We start from the raw sequence: 13,992 nt of genomic DNA on the forward strand, positions 1-13,992 counted from the left end.
ACAGACAGACAGACAGACAGACAGACAGACAGACAGGCAGGCAGGCAGACTGTATGTATAGCCTATTTCCTACTGATCTGTTTCTTGGTGAATAATACAACGAAATAAAAAGAGCAACAATATAGAAAATGACTCACGTACGATTATGGAAAATGAGTGTGTGACTGATTTCCGTAGTTAGTGAGCAGGCTTAGTTGGAAGTAGAACTACTGCTGGTGTTGTCTATGTATCATAATTTCACCTGATATTGTTTTTATCTCAATGATAAAGAACCGTACAATTACGAACATTTGAAAAATAAAAATGGTTTCACACTGCATACGGTATTCCCCAATACAGAGATATATATGGTCTCACTATTCTGGTAATGTTATTTGAAAATTTTACTTGTAATCTATCACTCAAAGGTGAGCAAAATTTAGTCCAATACTCACAATTTGGCGGAGATACAAACAAAATTACTCTATTACATCATGTGTGAGAAAGCAGTAGGTTATATTGTATTGGAAGAAGGACCTTGTCCGTGACTGCGTTTTTCATTAATGGTAAAAGGGGTCTTTTAAAAGCTTGACTGGTGTACCATGTAGATATAACAACTTGTTGAGTGTAGGAAAACATAGAAAGTATTAAATGTTGAGCACAAAAAATAACTATATATGTATATATATATCAAAGTGTGATTTAGAAAACCTTGTATATCGTCAGAAATGGTAGAACAACATGGCAGTTTTAGTCTACAGCTGATTATATGCCGGACATTACAACAAATCAACCGGAAGTGTAAATAAAGTTTGGTAGAGAGAACAAACTCTTTTCATTATTCATGTTACACTCATTTAATTAAACATTTACACATTTTTGTAATCTAATCAATTAACAACAGTTTTAAGCCGTTGACATATTTATTGATTACTATGTATGTATAAAACACACACACACACAATACACATATTTTCCTTATTTGCACTAAATGTATATAAGTAAGAAACGCAGAAAGGGCGAATGACACTTACCGGATGCACGTGTTCTTTTCCTCCATGGTTCCGGCCATTTCCGTTTTGACTTGAAAAAAATTTCACCCACTTATTTCCACAATTGTTTCACAATATGACTTTCAACATCAGTCATTTTTTAAAAATAAGTCAACAGGATTCGACATTGAGGGAATCACTTTTATTTACGTGAGGATCAGCAGATCCTTAAAATGGACCAGACTTTGGAACAAGCAATGGACCAAACTATGGACCAAGCCATGGACCAAACCATGGCAAATTACACCTTTAAAGGTAAAAATCTGATATTGATATTAACATTTGTGTCAATAAGTGCAAGCATTCTTTAGGAATGCATTGATTTACCGTAATCTGAAAGGATGCTATTTAAAACACTCTAGCCAAACAAAGGTGGTCAGACATTCGATATTGTAAATAACATCTATCGAAAGTTTTTTTCAATTTTATTGCGGTTAAAACATCTATGTGTACAGGAATATATGGAATGGAAGTCACGCGTGAAGTACTATATCACGGATGAGTAGGTCTACAGAAGTCGATTGGTACTGTTTTGTGTTGTAAATACTTTGATTAATGTTATGATTAATCGTGCTTATCCACATACAATATTGGATGCTGTTAAAACGTCAGTGGTCAACATGTAAAAACGATGTTATTTCAAAGCAGGGGTTCCTAATAAAAACTGAGACTGGTTTCATAATTGATCGAAATTGATTGATATTGTGTTTACTAGGGACAAGAAGTGCAACTGTACCCATCCCTAACGTAAAATATTCATTAGTCCAGAATAGATTTATTATCAAACATTGATAGAATATGTTTATCCGCATTCGACATATAACCACAAATGTTGATTTTAATCCGAATAGCAAAAACAAACGATTATGATCTCGAACATCACTAACGAGTCCAAGAAAGATGGAATATCTGTTTGGTGTAACAGTTTAATTCATTATTTCGCTATCTGTAGATAATTCTATATTTTTATTGATGGACATTATTCGTTTATGTGTCTTATATCTATCTGAACATAATAATATAGTAGCTAAGTGGTATTATCTATCAATCCGATTGTACACTGTTCTTCTTTTGAGTACCTGACATTACTTTTATTGACCTAGATTTATATAGCCGATGTTGTCTGCTCTGGTTGTCTTCGTACATTTGTAGGGATCGTCTTCGTTGTCTCTTTTTATATATTGGTCCCGTTTATTCTATTCTGACTGCGGGTACCGAGTTTTAAGCTGTGTAAAGTCTTGTTCCCAATGTCACAATTTTCATTTAGACAAATTTGTCATACAGGATTTCGAGAGATGAAAGTTGAAGAAAATTAAGGGAAAGTTTTATAGTCGACATGATCTTCTTGACTAAATGTCAGAACTCTCTTGTTCTTATTGAAGTTTTATTTATTCATCCGAATTAAACGTAAAGCTATCGTTAATACGAATGTCCGGATAAATGTAGGGCTAACTGTTAATCCGAATATAACATACCATGTATTGGTAGAGACATTCAAACCTCTAAACAATGTAGTATGATATAAGTTACCAGCATTGTCTCGCTCAGAAATTGATTCCTCGTGAATTACATCAGCTGTGTCTACCAACAGTTCTATAGGATAAATTACCTTTCATATTATTGGAAACGTGACCAAATTATCAATCAGTTCTGAATAAACGACTACATTCTTTCACACAATTTACCTCTCCGCAGTACAATACATATAAGATATACTGTTGACGAACACAACAATTTTTAAAGATGAAACAGTTTCTCTTAATTTTGATTTCGCCAAAATTAATATGTTAAGTCACATGGAAATCATTCCTCTATTTCCTATTTCGACCTTGAAGCTTAAGGGTGTACTATAATTAAAATGACATAAACGAAAAAGGGTTGACCGAGGTCAATTGTTAACTAGAAACAAAAGATTTTCACTTCATGTCAAATGTTTTACAAGTAAACAACTCCGTTACCACTCAAAAACAACTTATACGCTTCTCCGTTTCTATCAGGTTTGTATTCAAAGTCAAGTTTTAGCGGAAAGTATGGTATTCAATGTAAAATTCATTCCAACATGCAACCTATTTTGACATACGTATATTTCGTTATCTTTAATTAAAGAAAAAATCCAAATTAAATGTTCCCGGTGCAAATATTTACATACGTTAAATCTCCATATTACGCTTCCGTAAAGGCAAACTGATGTATGTTCGTTAAATTGGGACATTTATAAAAAGGATTAACTCAATCGAAATGTTTCCATTCTTTAAATTCTCATTTATATAAATATTTATTTTATTTTCTTCACTTTTTTGTTCTTAGCATCTAAATGCGACTGGGAGTGTCTATCAAAAGCATTGCGTAAGAGATGTGATATAGGAAGGCGCCGGATACCTTGGTGTCGACCAGCATCACTTCTGTGTGACGTCACAGGGGACTGTGATATGCAGTGTGATGATAATGAGAAACTCGACATGCCATTAATCGAGATGGAAGGATTAAAGACATTTTTCCAAGCGGAAAATATTTTGTGCAAGAAAGGAGAAGTGTTCGGTAAAACTGTACAATTTTGTTGTCGTTATTTCTAAGGAGAACTCCATTTTCTCCTTTTTGTTTTGACTAATGTTTGTCTTTTATTTATAAGAAATATAAGAAATCAAACAAACTAACAAAAAACAAAAATAAATCAAAAGAAATTCTGTCTATAAACGTATATATACTATATATATGTCTATAAGCTTTTAGAATTTCAGTTACTTTCAGAAGCATTGTGTATATAATGTATAATACATGTTTTTTACAGAAATATCCTCGATATGCGATCAATGTGACCTCCAGGTGAAAATTATGAGATTTAAACTTCCTAGACGGCGACGAAGATTACCTTGTACTGATATTCAGGAGATTTTGGAACAGGACCAGATTGAGTTCGACTGCGTCTATAAAGTCTGTGATTGTCAGACTGAATACGAAAACAGGTTTATAAGTAACTGCAGAGGTTTGTATACTACACACGGATATGGACATAGAATTGTTACGGTATATAACACACAGATACGGTCATAGCATTGTTACCGTATATTACACACGGATACGGTCATAGCATTGTTACCGTATATTACACACGGATACGGTCATAGCATTGTTACCGTATATTACACACGGATACGGTCATAGCATTGTTACCGTATATTACACACGGATACGGTCATAGCATTGTTACCGTATATAACACACAGATACGGTCATAGCATTGTTGTGGTATATTACACACAGACATAACATCACATTGTTGTGGTATATTACACACAGACATAACATCACATTGTTGTGGTATATAACACACAGATACGGTCATAGCATTGTTGTGGTATATTACACACAGACATAACATCACATTGTTGTGGTATATTACACACAGACATGACATTACATTGTTGTGGTATATTACACACAGACATAACATCACATTGTTGTGGTATATTACACACAGACATGACATTACATTGTTGTGGTATATTACACACAGACATAACATCACATTGTTGTGGTATATTACACACAGACATGACATTACATTGTTGTGGTATATTACACACAGACATGACATTACATTATTGTGGTATATTACACACAGACACGACACTACATTGTTGTGGTATATTACACACAGACATGACATTGAATTGTTGTGTTATATTACACACAGACATGACATTACATTGTTATGGTATATTACACACAGACACTACATTGTTGTGGTATATTACACACAGACATGACATTACATTGTTGTGTTATATTACACACAGACATTACATTGTTGTGGTATATTACACACAGACATGACATTACATTGTTACGGTATATTACACACAGACATCACATTGTTGTGGTATATTACACACAGACACGACATTATATTATTGTGGTATATTACATACAGACATGACATTACATTGTTGTGGTATATTACACACAGACATGACATTACATTGTTGTGGTACATTACACACAGACACGACATCACATTGTTACGGTATATTACACACAGACACGACATCACATTGTTGTGGTATATTACACACAGACATGACATTACACTGTTGTGGTATATTACACACAGACATGACATTACATTGTTGTGGTACATTACACACAGACACGACATCACATTGTTACGGTATATTACACACAGACACGACATCACATTGTTGTGGTATATTACACACAGACATGACATTACATTGTTGTGGTATATTACACACAGACATGACATCACATTGTTGTGGTATATTACACACAGACATGACATTACATTGTTGTGGTATACTACACACAGACATGACTTCACATTGTTGTGGTATATTACACACAGACATAACATTACATTGTTACGGTATATTACACACAGACATGACATTACATTGTTGTGGTATATTACACACAGACATGACATTACATTGTTGTGGTATATTACACACAGACATAACATTACATTGTTACGGTATATTACACACAGACACGACATCACATTGTTACGGTATATTACACACAGACATGACATTGTTGTGATATATTACACACAGACATCACATTGTTACGGTATATTACACACAGACACGACATTACATTGTTACGGTATATTACACACAGACATGACATTACATTGTTGTGGTATATTACACACAGACATGACATTACATTGTTGTGGTATATTACACACAGACATAACATTACATTGTTACGGTATATTACACACAGACACGACATCACATTGTTACGGTATATTACACACAGACACGACATTACATTGTTGTGGTATATTACAGACGGATACGGACATAGCATTGTTGTGGTATATTACATACGAATATGACACTACATCGTTGTATTATGAAGACAATCATTTCATAGCTTTCCTTTCTTGTGATATATTATAAACAGTCAAACAAGTCAACCATTTATGATTTTTGGAAAATTAATTAATTTGTAAAGAAGTTAATGCCTTCTTTACATCTGAAATCGCGAATGCACTTATTAACAAAATTATATATGATGTACACCTGAACTGGTTGATACTTTATGGTCTATGTGAACAGATGTTTCTCGGACAGTCGATTGAATCAAAACCCGTGACTTCTTATCTTACGTGACCTTAATGTGTTTAAGTAGTACATGACAAGTTTACCTGTGTCGTTTGAGAAAAAATTATATTGCTTAAGCATAACTTTTATATTTTGAAGTTACCAATATTGAAAAAGGCAGAGACGAAATATCAAATAAAAATCCTGAAAAAAGGAAGAAAGGTGCCCAGAGTACTTCGCCGCCTCCTGAGGAAGGAGTCGAAGAGGGACTACAAGAAGAATGGGAAACAGCTACATTCGGTATCACAACAACCTCACGGAAAAATAAAAAAGGAAAAGGGAAAAAACCTAGAGAAGGTGACGAAGAATCTGAGCCAGTGAATCAAGACTCTGCGACTTCTCGTACGAAAAAGAAGAAAGGAAAAGGGACAAACTCTTCCGAGCGTGACGATGTTACTGAATCAGTGAGTTATGAATCAACGACTTCTCGTGCGAAAAAGAAGAAAGGAAAAGGGAAAAACTCTTCCGAGCGTGACGATGTTACTGAAACAATTAATTATGAATCAACGACTTCTTGTGCGAAAAAGAAGAAAGGAAAAGGGAAAAACTCTTCCGAGCGTGACGATGTTACTGAAACAATTGATTATGAATCAACGACTTCTCGTGCGAAAAAGAAGAAAGGGAATGGCAAAAACTCTGGCAAAAACGATGAAGTGACTGAACAAATAAACCAAGACCCTTCAACGTCTCGAACGAATGGCAAAAATAGCAAAAAGGGAAAAGGAAGAGAAACAGATGACTCTACAACTTCCGGTTTTTCAACATCTGATGGAAATGTATACGATAGTGAAGAAACATCACAGGGCAATAAGAAGAGACGTAAACATCGTAAGAAAGGCTACAACTCGCAATGCCACGAATACGAAACAACGGGAAATGGCATTGGGTCTCCCATGACAACAGCTAGTGAAAACATTGGAGTCGGAACTTCCGAGACAACACTCTTAGAACCAGAGACTAGAGACAGTCAATCTTCTGATAACGACAGAGGACAAACTACCACCGATCCCGCTAATGATGTTAGTGGAATCACGATCATATTACCTAAAATCACCCAGAGAACTTCCATTATCGATGCTCCTGATAAAACAAAGGGAGAGAAACACACCACAACAGACGTAACTTCCGGTGACGTAACGGAAGAAGAAAAATCCGGCCAGTTAGCAACTCAGTTATTTGGTTATAGGAAAAACAGTGGAGTCAACCAGACTGATTATGTAACGAATAACGAATCGTATTCATTTTCACAGAGTACAGTAAATTCTTCAGGAATAAATAGCGCGTTTATAACACAGCAACCAGAGACCGGACCTTTACCAAGTAAGATTGTAATTAAGAGTTTTCAGTTCGTAGTTCAGTCATTTAAGTGCAACAATTACTGTGTAATACGTGAGGTTAATTTTATGTGCAATGATGTAGTTGTCGAATTCTGCAACAGAACCAGGAAAATGATAAGCATAAAGAATCCCTAAATTCATTATCTGATTACCAAGTGGTGTAGATCTTGATACTTTATTGCATCAGGGGGTGTTAGTATTTGGAACGATTTATAAATTTTCATATACTGTAGTGAAAAAGTTTCTTTTTATTCTGATATCTTTTTCTTTGTAGGATCAGGATTAGCTTTTCATGACACGACTATGTTTAACTTTGTATTGGCGGGAAGCGTGGCGGGTCTAGTTCTCATCTTTCTGGTGATCATGTGCATAGTTCTTTTCGTGAGAGACAGAAAACAGTAAGTAGAATATGTAGAACCAGTTTGTCTTGTCTTTGTTTTTCAATCTGTATCTTACAGTGACCTAATACCTTTTTTCACCATTGCTTATACTAGATTATGATGTTGTCATTCTTGAAAAAGTTTTCATGAATTCTTTAAGTATCATTTTACATAAACACGCCAGTGCGCGTCAATATTTGTTATGTTAATCTTTTTTTATAAAAAAAAAAACCACCCATAAAAATAACTTATTAATATAATCTTAATTCAAATATAGATTCGATGAAATTAATTCACATATTTCTAGCAATTTGTTTGCTCCTAAGTTTGCCTGCTAGGTCCATTGTTGTATAAATGTTCTCATTTGAGGACGTGACGTTAGTTACTTGGATTTATCAAGATTTACATAGCGGGTGTGTCAATGAAGCAGAAGACGCTTTACTCTTCCGGAACACCAGCTGGTCTTATCCTCCTTCAACTTTTTTTTCAGGAGTTTCAGTGTAAATCTTTCTTTTGTTCATATTTTGCCCTAGTTTTATTGAATTTGAGTTTGGATATTGTTTTTACTGACATGTTGGTATTTTCTTGATGTTTTAAAATGAATTAAAATATAAAATATGTCTCCATTCTGTATATGTTAATTTTGATTAATCTTATATCTAATCATTATGATAAAAATGGAGTACAAACAAACAGTTTTACTGTGATAAGAATAGGGACAAAGTACCATAAGCGATAAAATTTAACAACAATTTAACACGTGATACAAATGGCAATGACAACATATATTGATTGTTTATCCGCCTGCTTTGCTTTTTAAGGAAAAAGAGAATGAAGTTATTTGCAGATACTATGAACTTGCCCCCGCCACCACCGTCGGATGTACCTGATGACGAGGTAGGTATAGATAACACTACAATCGTTCTGTACCTATAATATATGGGAACTAACGGTGCCCCTTTTTTGACTGACTTGTTTTTGTTTTCATTCGAGGCTGAAATTATTTAAGAGCTTTACAAAACAGGTCACAAAGACCATCCAAAGTCGTTTTGTTCCACTTTCAGATATATTGATGACGTCTTAACTTTCAATAACATGAAATATATTGAACACGATAATCGCAGAATTGCAAATCAAGGACACGACATATTTAATTGCATCGGCCACTTTTATCGATCGTTTCCTACAATAAAACCCACAGGGACAACTGTCTACTAAGATGAACGATAAACGTGAACATTTCAATTTCCCTAATGTTAATTTTCCATTTCTTGATAGTCGATTCGAGATTCTAGGGCCTGTTCCCGTTATCACGATTTTCGTACAAGAAGTCGTCGACTAACCGACAAACTAGTAAGACAGGGTTTCAAAAGATGCAGGTTGATGAAAATTATGGAGGTCTTACGGTCGTCATAGTGATCTCATAATAAAATATATTTCTTTGTGCGATATGCTGCTGGACATGTTGATGCTCGTTAGTTTATCTGCTGATTCCGTTGTTGTAAACTTTGTTATCATTGAGAACATGACATCACTTACTTGGATTGACCAAGGTTTATATGGCGGGTTTCGTCGACGAAGCAGAAGACGCTTACTCTTCTGGAACATCTGGTTTTATTTCTCCATATAACTTTTCAGAGGTCTCCGTGTAAATATTTCTTTTGTTCATATTTTGCCCTAGTTTTTGTTTTAATTTGGCTTTGAATTAGGACTATGTTGACATGTTGGTATTTTACTCACAGATAAGAAAAAATAATGTTTTTCGCTGAAATTGCCCTTTAAAATAAATAGATTAATTAACAAATCAGTCAATCAAGCAAAATCTCATTTGCATCTCAATTCACCAATTTTAAATCTGAAATTGTCCTTTAAGATGAATAAATAAGTAAATAGACAAATAAATAAATTCAGCATCTCGTATAATTTCGCTTAAATCCCTATTTACAAAATTCAGATTGGAATCTGTTCCGAGTAGATAGCGTGTTTGATACATAATTGGTGTAACGACACGATGGAATCCGGGTGTAACTATCTTATACTTTCAATGACGAGTCCGAGGAGGACGAAACAGCTGTAAGATACAGTTTAGTTAACTGTTTGGCTCTACTTTACCTAATTCTTAATCTGCATCAAAAGATACTGATCACTTGTGTGTCTTTTGTACAAGTCATCAAAAAATGTTTGGTCACCGTCTGCCTTGACATCAATTTCAGTTAAATTCTTTAGAATTGATCAACCCTTTGAATTCATTATAAGCAATCTGAATTTTAGCTTGAATTTAAAAATACTTTTACCTTCAAATTTTAAATACTGTATGTTTTTTTTGTGTCTCCCGCCAGGGCCGTGCCGTATTCAACCGGAAGTCATCAATGCGACTGTCTGTAATAATGAGAGACCATCGACGCTCGTCTGCTAAGATGAAATCTTTTTCTCTGAAGAAGATTGATCCGGCAGATTCATCTCACATATAAATGTACATACATACACATGTATATCTAAAATACTCTATATACTATTAACGAGGATGCTGATATTTCGCTTAATGTCATACATTGTCAATAACCGATCAGACACATGATACAATAATGATATATGATATATTATATAACCAAGGGTACAAATCGCGTTACTAGCCTCGTGACTAAGCTAGTGGGAATTTTCCTCTTGTCGGGGTGTAGAGTGTCCGACTTGAGATCAAAGGATCGAGCTAATTCGAATCCCAGTGGTGACAGGGTATTTTTCATTACTACTTCTTTTTACTGACCCAAATGCTGCTTCAGTACATAAAGAAAGAGCCTATATACATGTGGTCTTTCTAATAAGTTACATAACTGTTAATTGCATACCACTGAGACCAACCTCCAGTGACTGGGTAGTTTTGATGTACAGATTGTGATTAAGGCAGGTTAGATAGCTGCAGAAACTTTTACTGAATAAAACACATTTAATTGTGAATATTAAATGACGGTTCTGTAAAGGCATATATCGTTTTAATGGACTGATATATTCACACGCGCGCTTCCATCCGAGCCAACAAGAGTGATTAATATAAGTTGGAAAAACTTGCTTCGCAATTGTTGTAAAATGAATAAAGATTATATTGATAAAAATGAAAATTTCTTGTTAATCTTTTCCGATAAGGAACACTGGTGCGGAGACAAATGTGTTAGGCCGTTAAAATCCAAAAGAATAAGGTAGGGCGTGGGCTTCTGAATGTGAGGACTGCACCTGATGCTTGTTCGGTTCCACTTGAGAAACTGCCATACGCTTCCCCAAATGGTCAGATATGTATATATTATACTGTAGGAGATTTTTGGTTGGAATTTGAGGATGTACTGTGGAATTTATTCATTTATTAAGTTAGGAAAATGCTGCTTCCTCGATTAAACTTTGATGGTATTTTTTATCTCGATTGATCAGCCGGAGTGACAGAGTGTGTAATATTTGTAGTGATCTGAAATAGGAGAGCATAGTACACACTAACGAAAAGATCTCCACTCAGGTTTAATTAGGGCGTCTATTAGTAATCCTTCGGTATTAGGTCCTCAGATACATTTGTACCCATTCACCTAAATCAAGTTGCATCTGAGTGAGACAATACAATACAATACATAGATTCCCTGAAAGATTACCTGTAAATGGCGTACTGGTTAGTATGATCACAGAGTCTATATAAAAAGAGGGCCGAGAGTGTTAAAGAAGACTCCTTTCCTATCACCCCTACCCTTCAATGCATGAAGTTTAAAATTATCCAATAACGTTCATTCGGCCAATAACAAACTTCGTAACAAGTCTTTTTATTAACCACTTAGTAAACTCCTACCAACACCCCAGCCCCTCCCAATACTTACTTCACAATCACAACATAGAATAATCGGAAAACGTCGAAAGTGGACAGATACATGAAGAAAGGAACAGTATGGATTGCAAAAAGTATAGACATTGATAAAGCGAACAGTATATAGAAAGGCAGAAAGAAATGTAGAAGTGGAAAGACGAGTTATACCTATATGGACACCAAAACAAATCACCACCAGCACCTTACTATCTACTAACCTCTAATCCTCAGTCTGTCGGATGGGACTTAAAATGGTGACGTGTGTGAAAATATCCAACTCACCCGGTAAAGTTCCCCTCTGTGGCTTTTCAAAAAAAGAGCTGTCGTGATAACGCCGGCCTTAAGGTTTGGGTTACACGAACAATAGAAATTATTCATTTAGTAATTTTGACGGACTTCCGAAGTACTAGCAACATATCGTTACATTGTGCATGATCCCTTCCCTTTTTCTCTCTGTCCTTAACAGGTCCTCTTGTTGTGACGTGATTAGCGTTAGACTATGTTTACAATAAGGGCAGAGGGCTGTCTTCCAAATCATAGTATAAGAACTGGTCAGGTAGCATAGACATCCCCTCATCCCTGTTTCCCACTTTCTCCGATCGCTTCCCATTTCCCCTTCTACTCATTTTCTTCTCTTTTCTCATCCGCTGAAAATGTCGAAAGGCCGCAATAGTGGACGTAAAATACGTTAGATAAATGATAAATAAATAAAGTACAAGGAGACAATATTTCTAAAAGTCTTTTGTTGTCGCAGTGCCCATATAAAAAGAGGGTTGGGTGCAAAAGGAGACACTATATCTGGCAACCTATTTCTACTGTGTGAGGGAATCTCGGCATTATGTACGTGAGAATGAAAGTGGTTTTGTTATTCTGATATTTAATTTGATGCAAGTTTTGAAAAGTGTTGGCTTTGTGATCTGTAACAAGGTACATGTATAAATAAATAAAGGATAAGGTGTATATTCAGGATTTGTAAAACCGAATAAAAGTTTCTAAATGCATTTATCGGTGTGTTTTTTAAAATTCTATGCACTACAGTGAAAATACAAGCCATCAATCACTGAAGCGTTCATTACTTCTACTATGAATATTTACCTTACACTAACTTGGAAGAATCTTTAACCTAAGGACGATACCCAGTAGCGTTGTGTAAGTTTAGGACACCTCATTGGGACCTAAGGACGATACATTTTAACGTTGTGTAAGTTTAGCACAACTCATCGGGACTGAAGGACGATACCTTGTAGCGTTGTGTAAGTTTAGGACATCTCAGTGGGGCCTAAGGACGATACCTTGTAGCGTTGTGTAAGTTTAGGACACCTCAGTGGGACCTAAGGACAATACCTTGTAGCGTTGTGTAAGTTGAGGACACCTCATTGCGACATAAGGACGATACTTTGTAGCGTTTTCTAAGTTAAGGACACCTCATCGGGACTGAAGGACGATACCTTGTAGCGTTGTGTAAATTAAGGACACTTCATCGGGACCGAAGGACGATACCTTGTAGCGTTGTGTAAGTTTAGGACACCTCAGTGGGGCCTAAGGACGATACCTTGTAGCGTTGTGTAAGTTTAAGACATCTCAGTGGGGCCTAAGGACGATACCTTGTAGCGTTGTGTAAGTTTAGGACACCTCATTGGGACTTAGGACGATACATTTTAACGTTGTGTAAGTTTAGCACAACTCAGTGGGACCTAAGGACAATACCTTGTAGCGTTATGTAAGTTAAGAACACCTCATCGGGACTGAAGGACGATACCTTGTAGCGTTGTGTAAATTAAGGACACTTCATCGGGACCGAAGGACGATACCTTGTAGCGTTGTGTAAGTTTAGGACACCTCAGTGGGACCTAAGGACGATACCTTGTAGCGTTGTGTAAGTTTAAGACATCTCAGTGGGGCCTAAGGACGATACCTTGTAACGTTGTGTAAGTTTAGGACATCTCAGTGGGACATAAGGACAATACATTGTAGCGTTGTGTAAGTTGAGGACACCTCATCGGAACATAAGGACGATACCTTGTAGCGTTGTGTAAGTTTAGGACACCTCAGTGGGACCTAAGGACAATACCTTGTAGCGTTGTGTAAGTTTAGGACACCTCATCAGGACCTAAGGACGATACCTTGTAACGTTGTGTAAGTTTAGGACATCTCAGTGGGACATAAGGACAATACATTGTAGCGTTGTGTAAGTTGAGGACACCTCATCGGAACATAAGGACGATACCTTGTAGCGTTTTCTAAGTTAAGGACACCTCATCGGGACTGAAGGAC

The sequence above is a fragment of the Ylistrum balloti genome, unplaced genomic scaffold, assembly GCF_031769215.1.
Source record: "Ylistrum balloti isolate Yb309-2 unplaced genomic scaffold, AGI_CSIRO_Ybal_v1 Utg370742, whole genome shotgun sequence".
Lineage (NCBI taxonomy): Eukaryota > Metazoa > Mollusca > Bivalvia > Pectinida > Pectinidae > Ylistrum > Ylistrum balloti.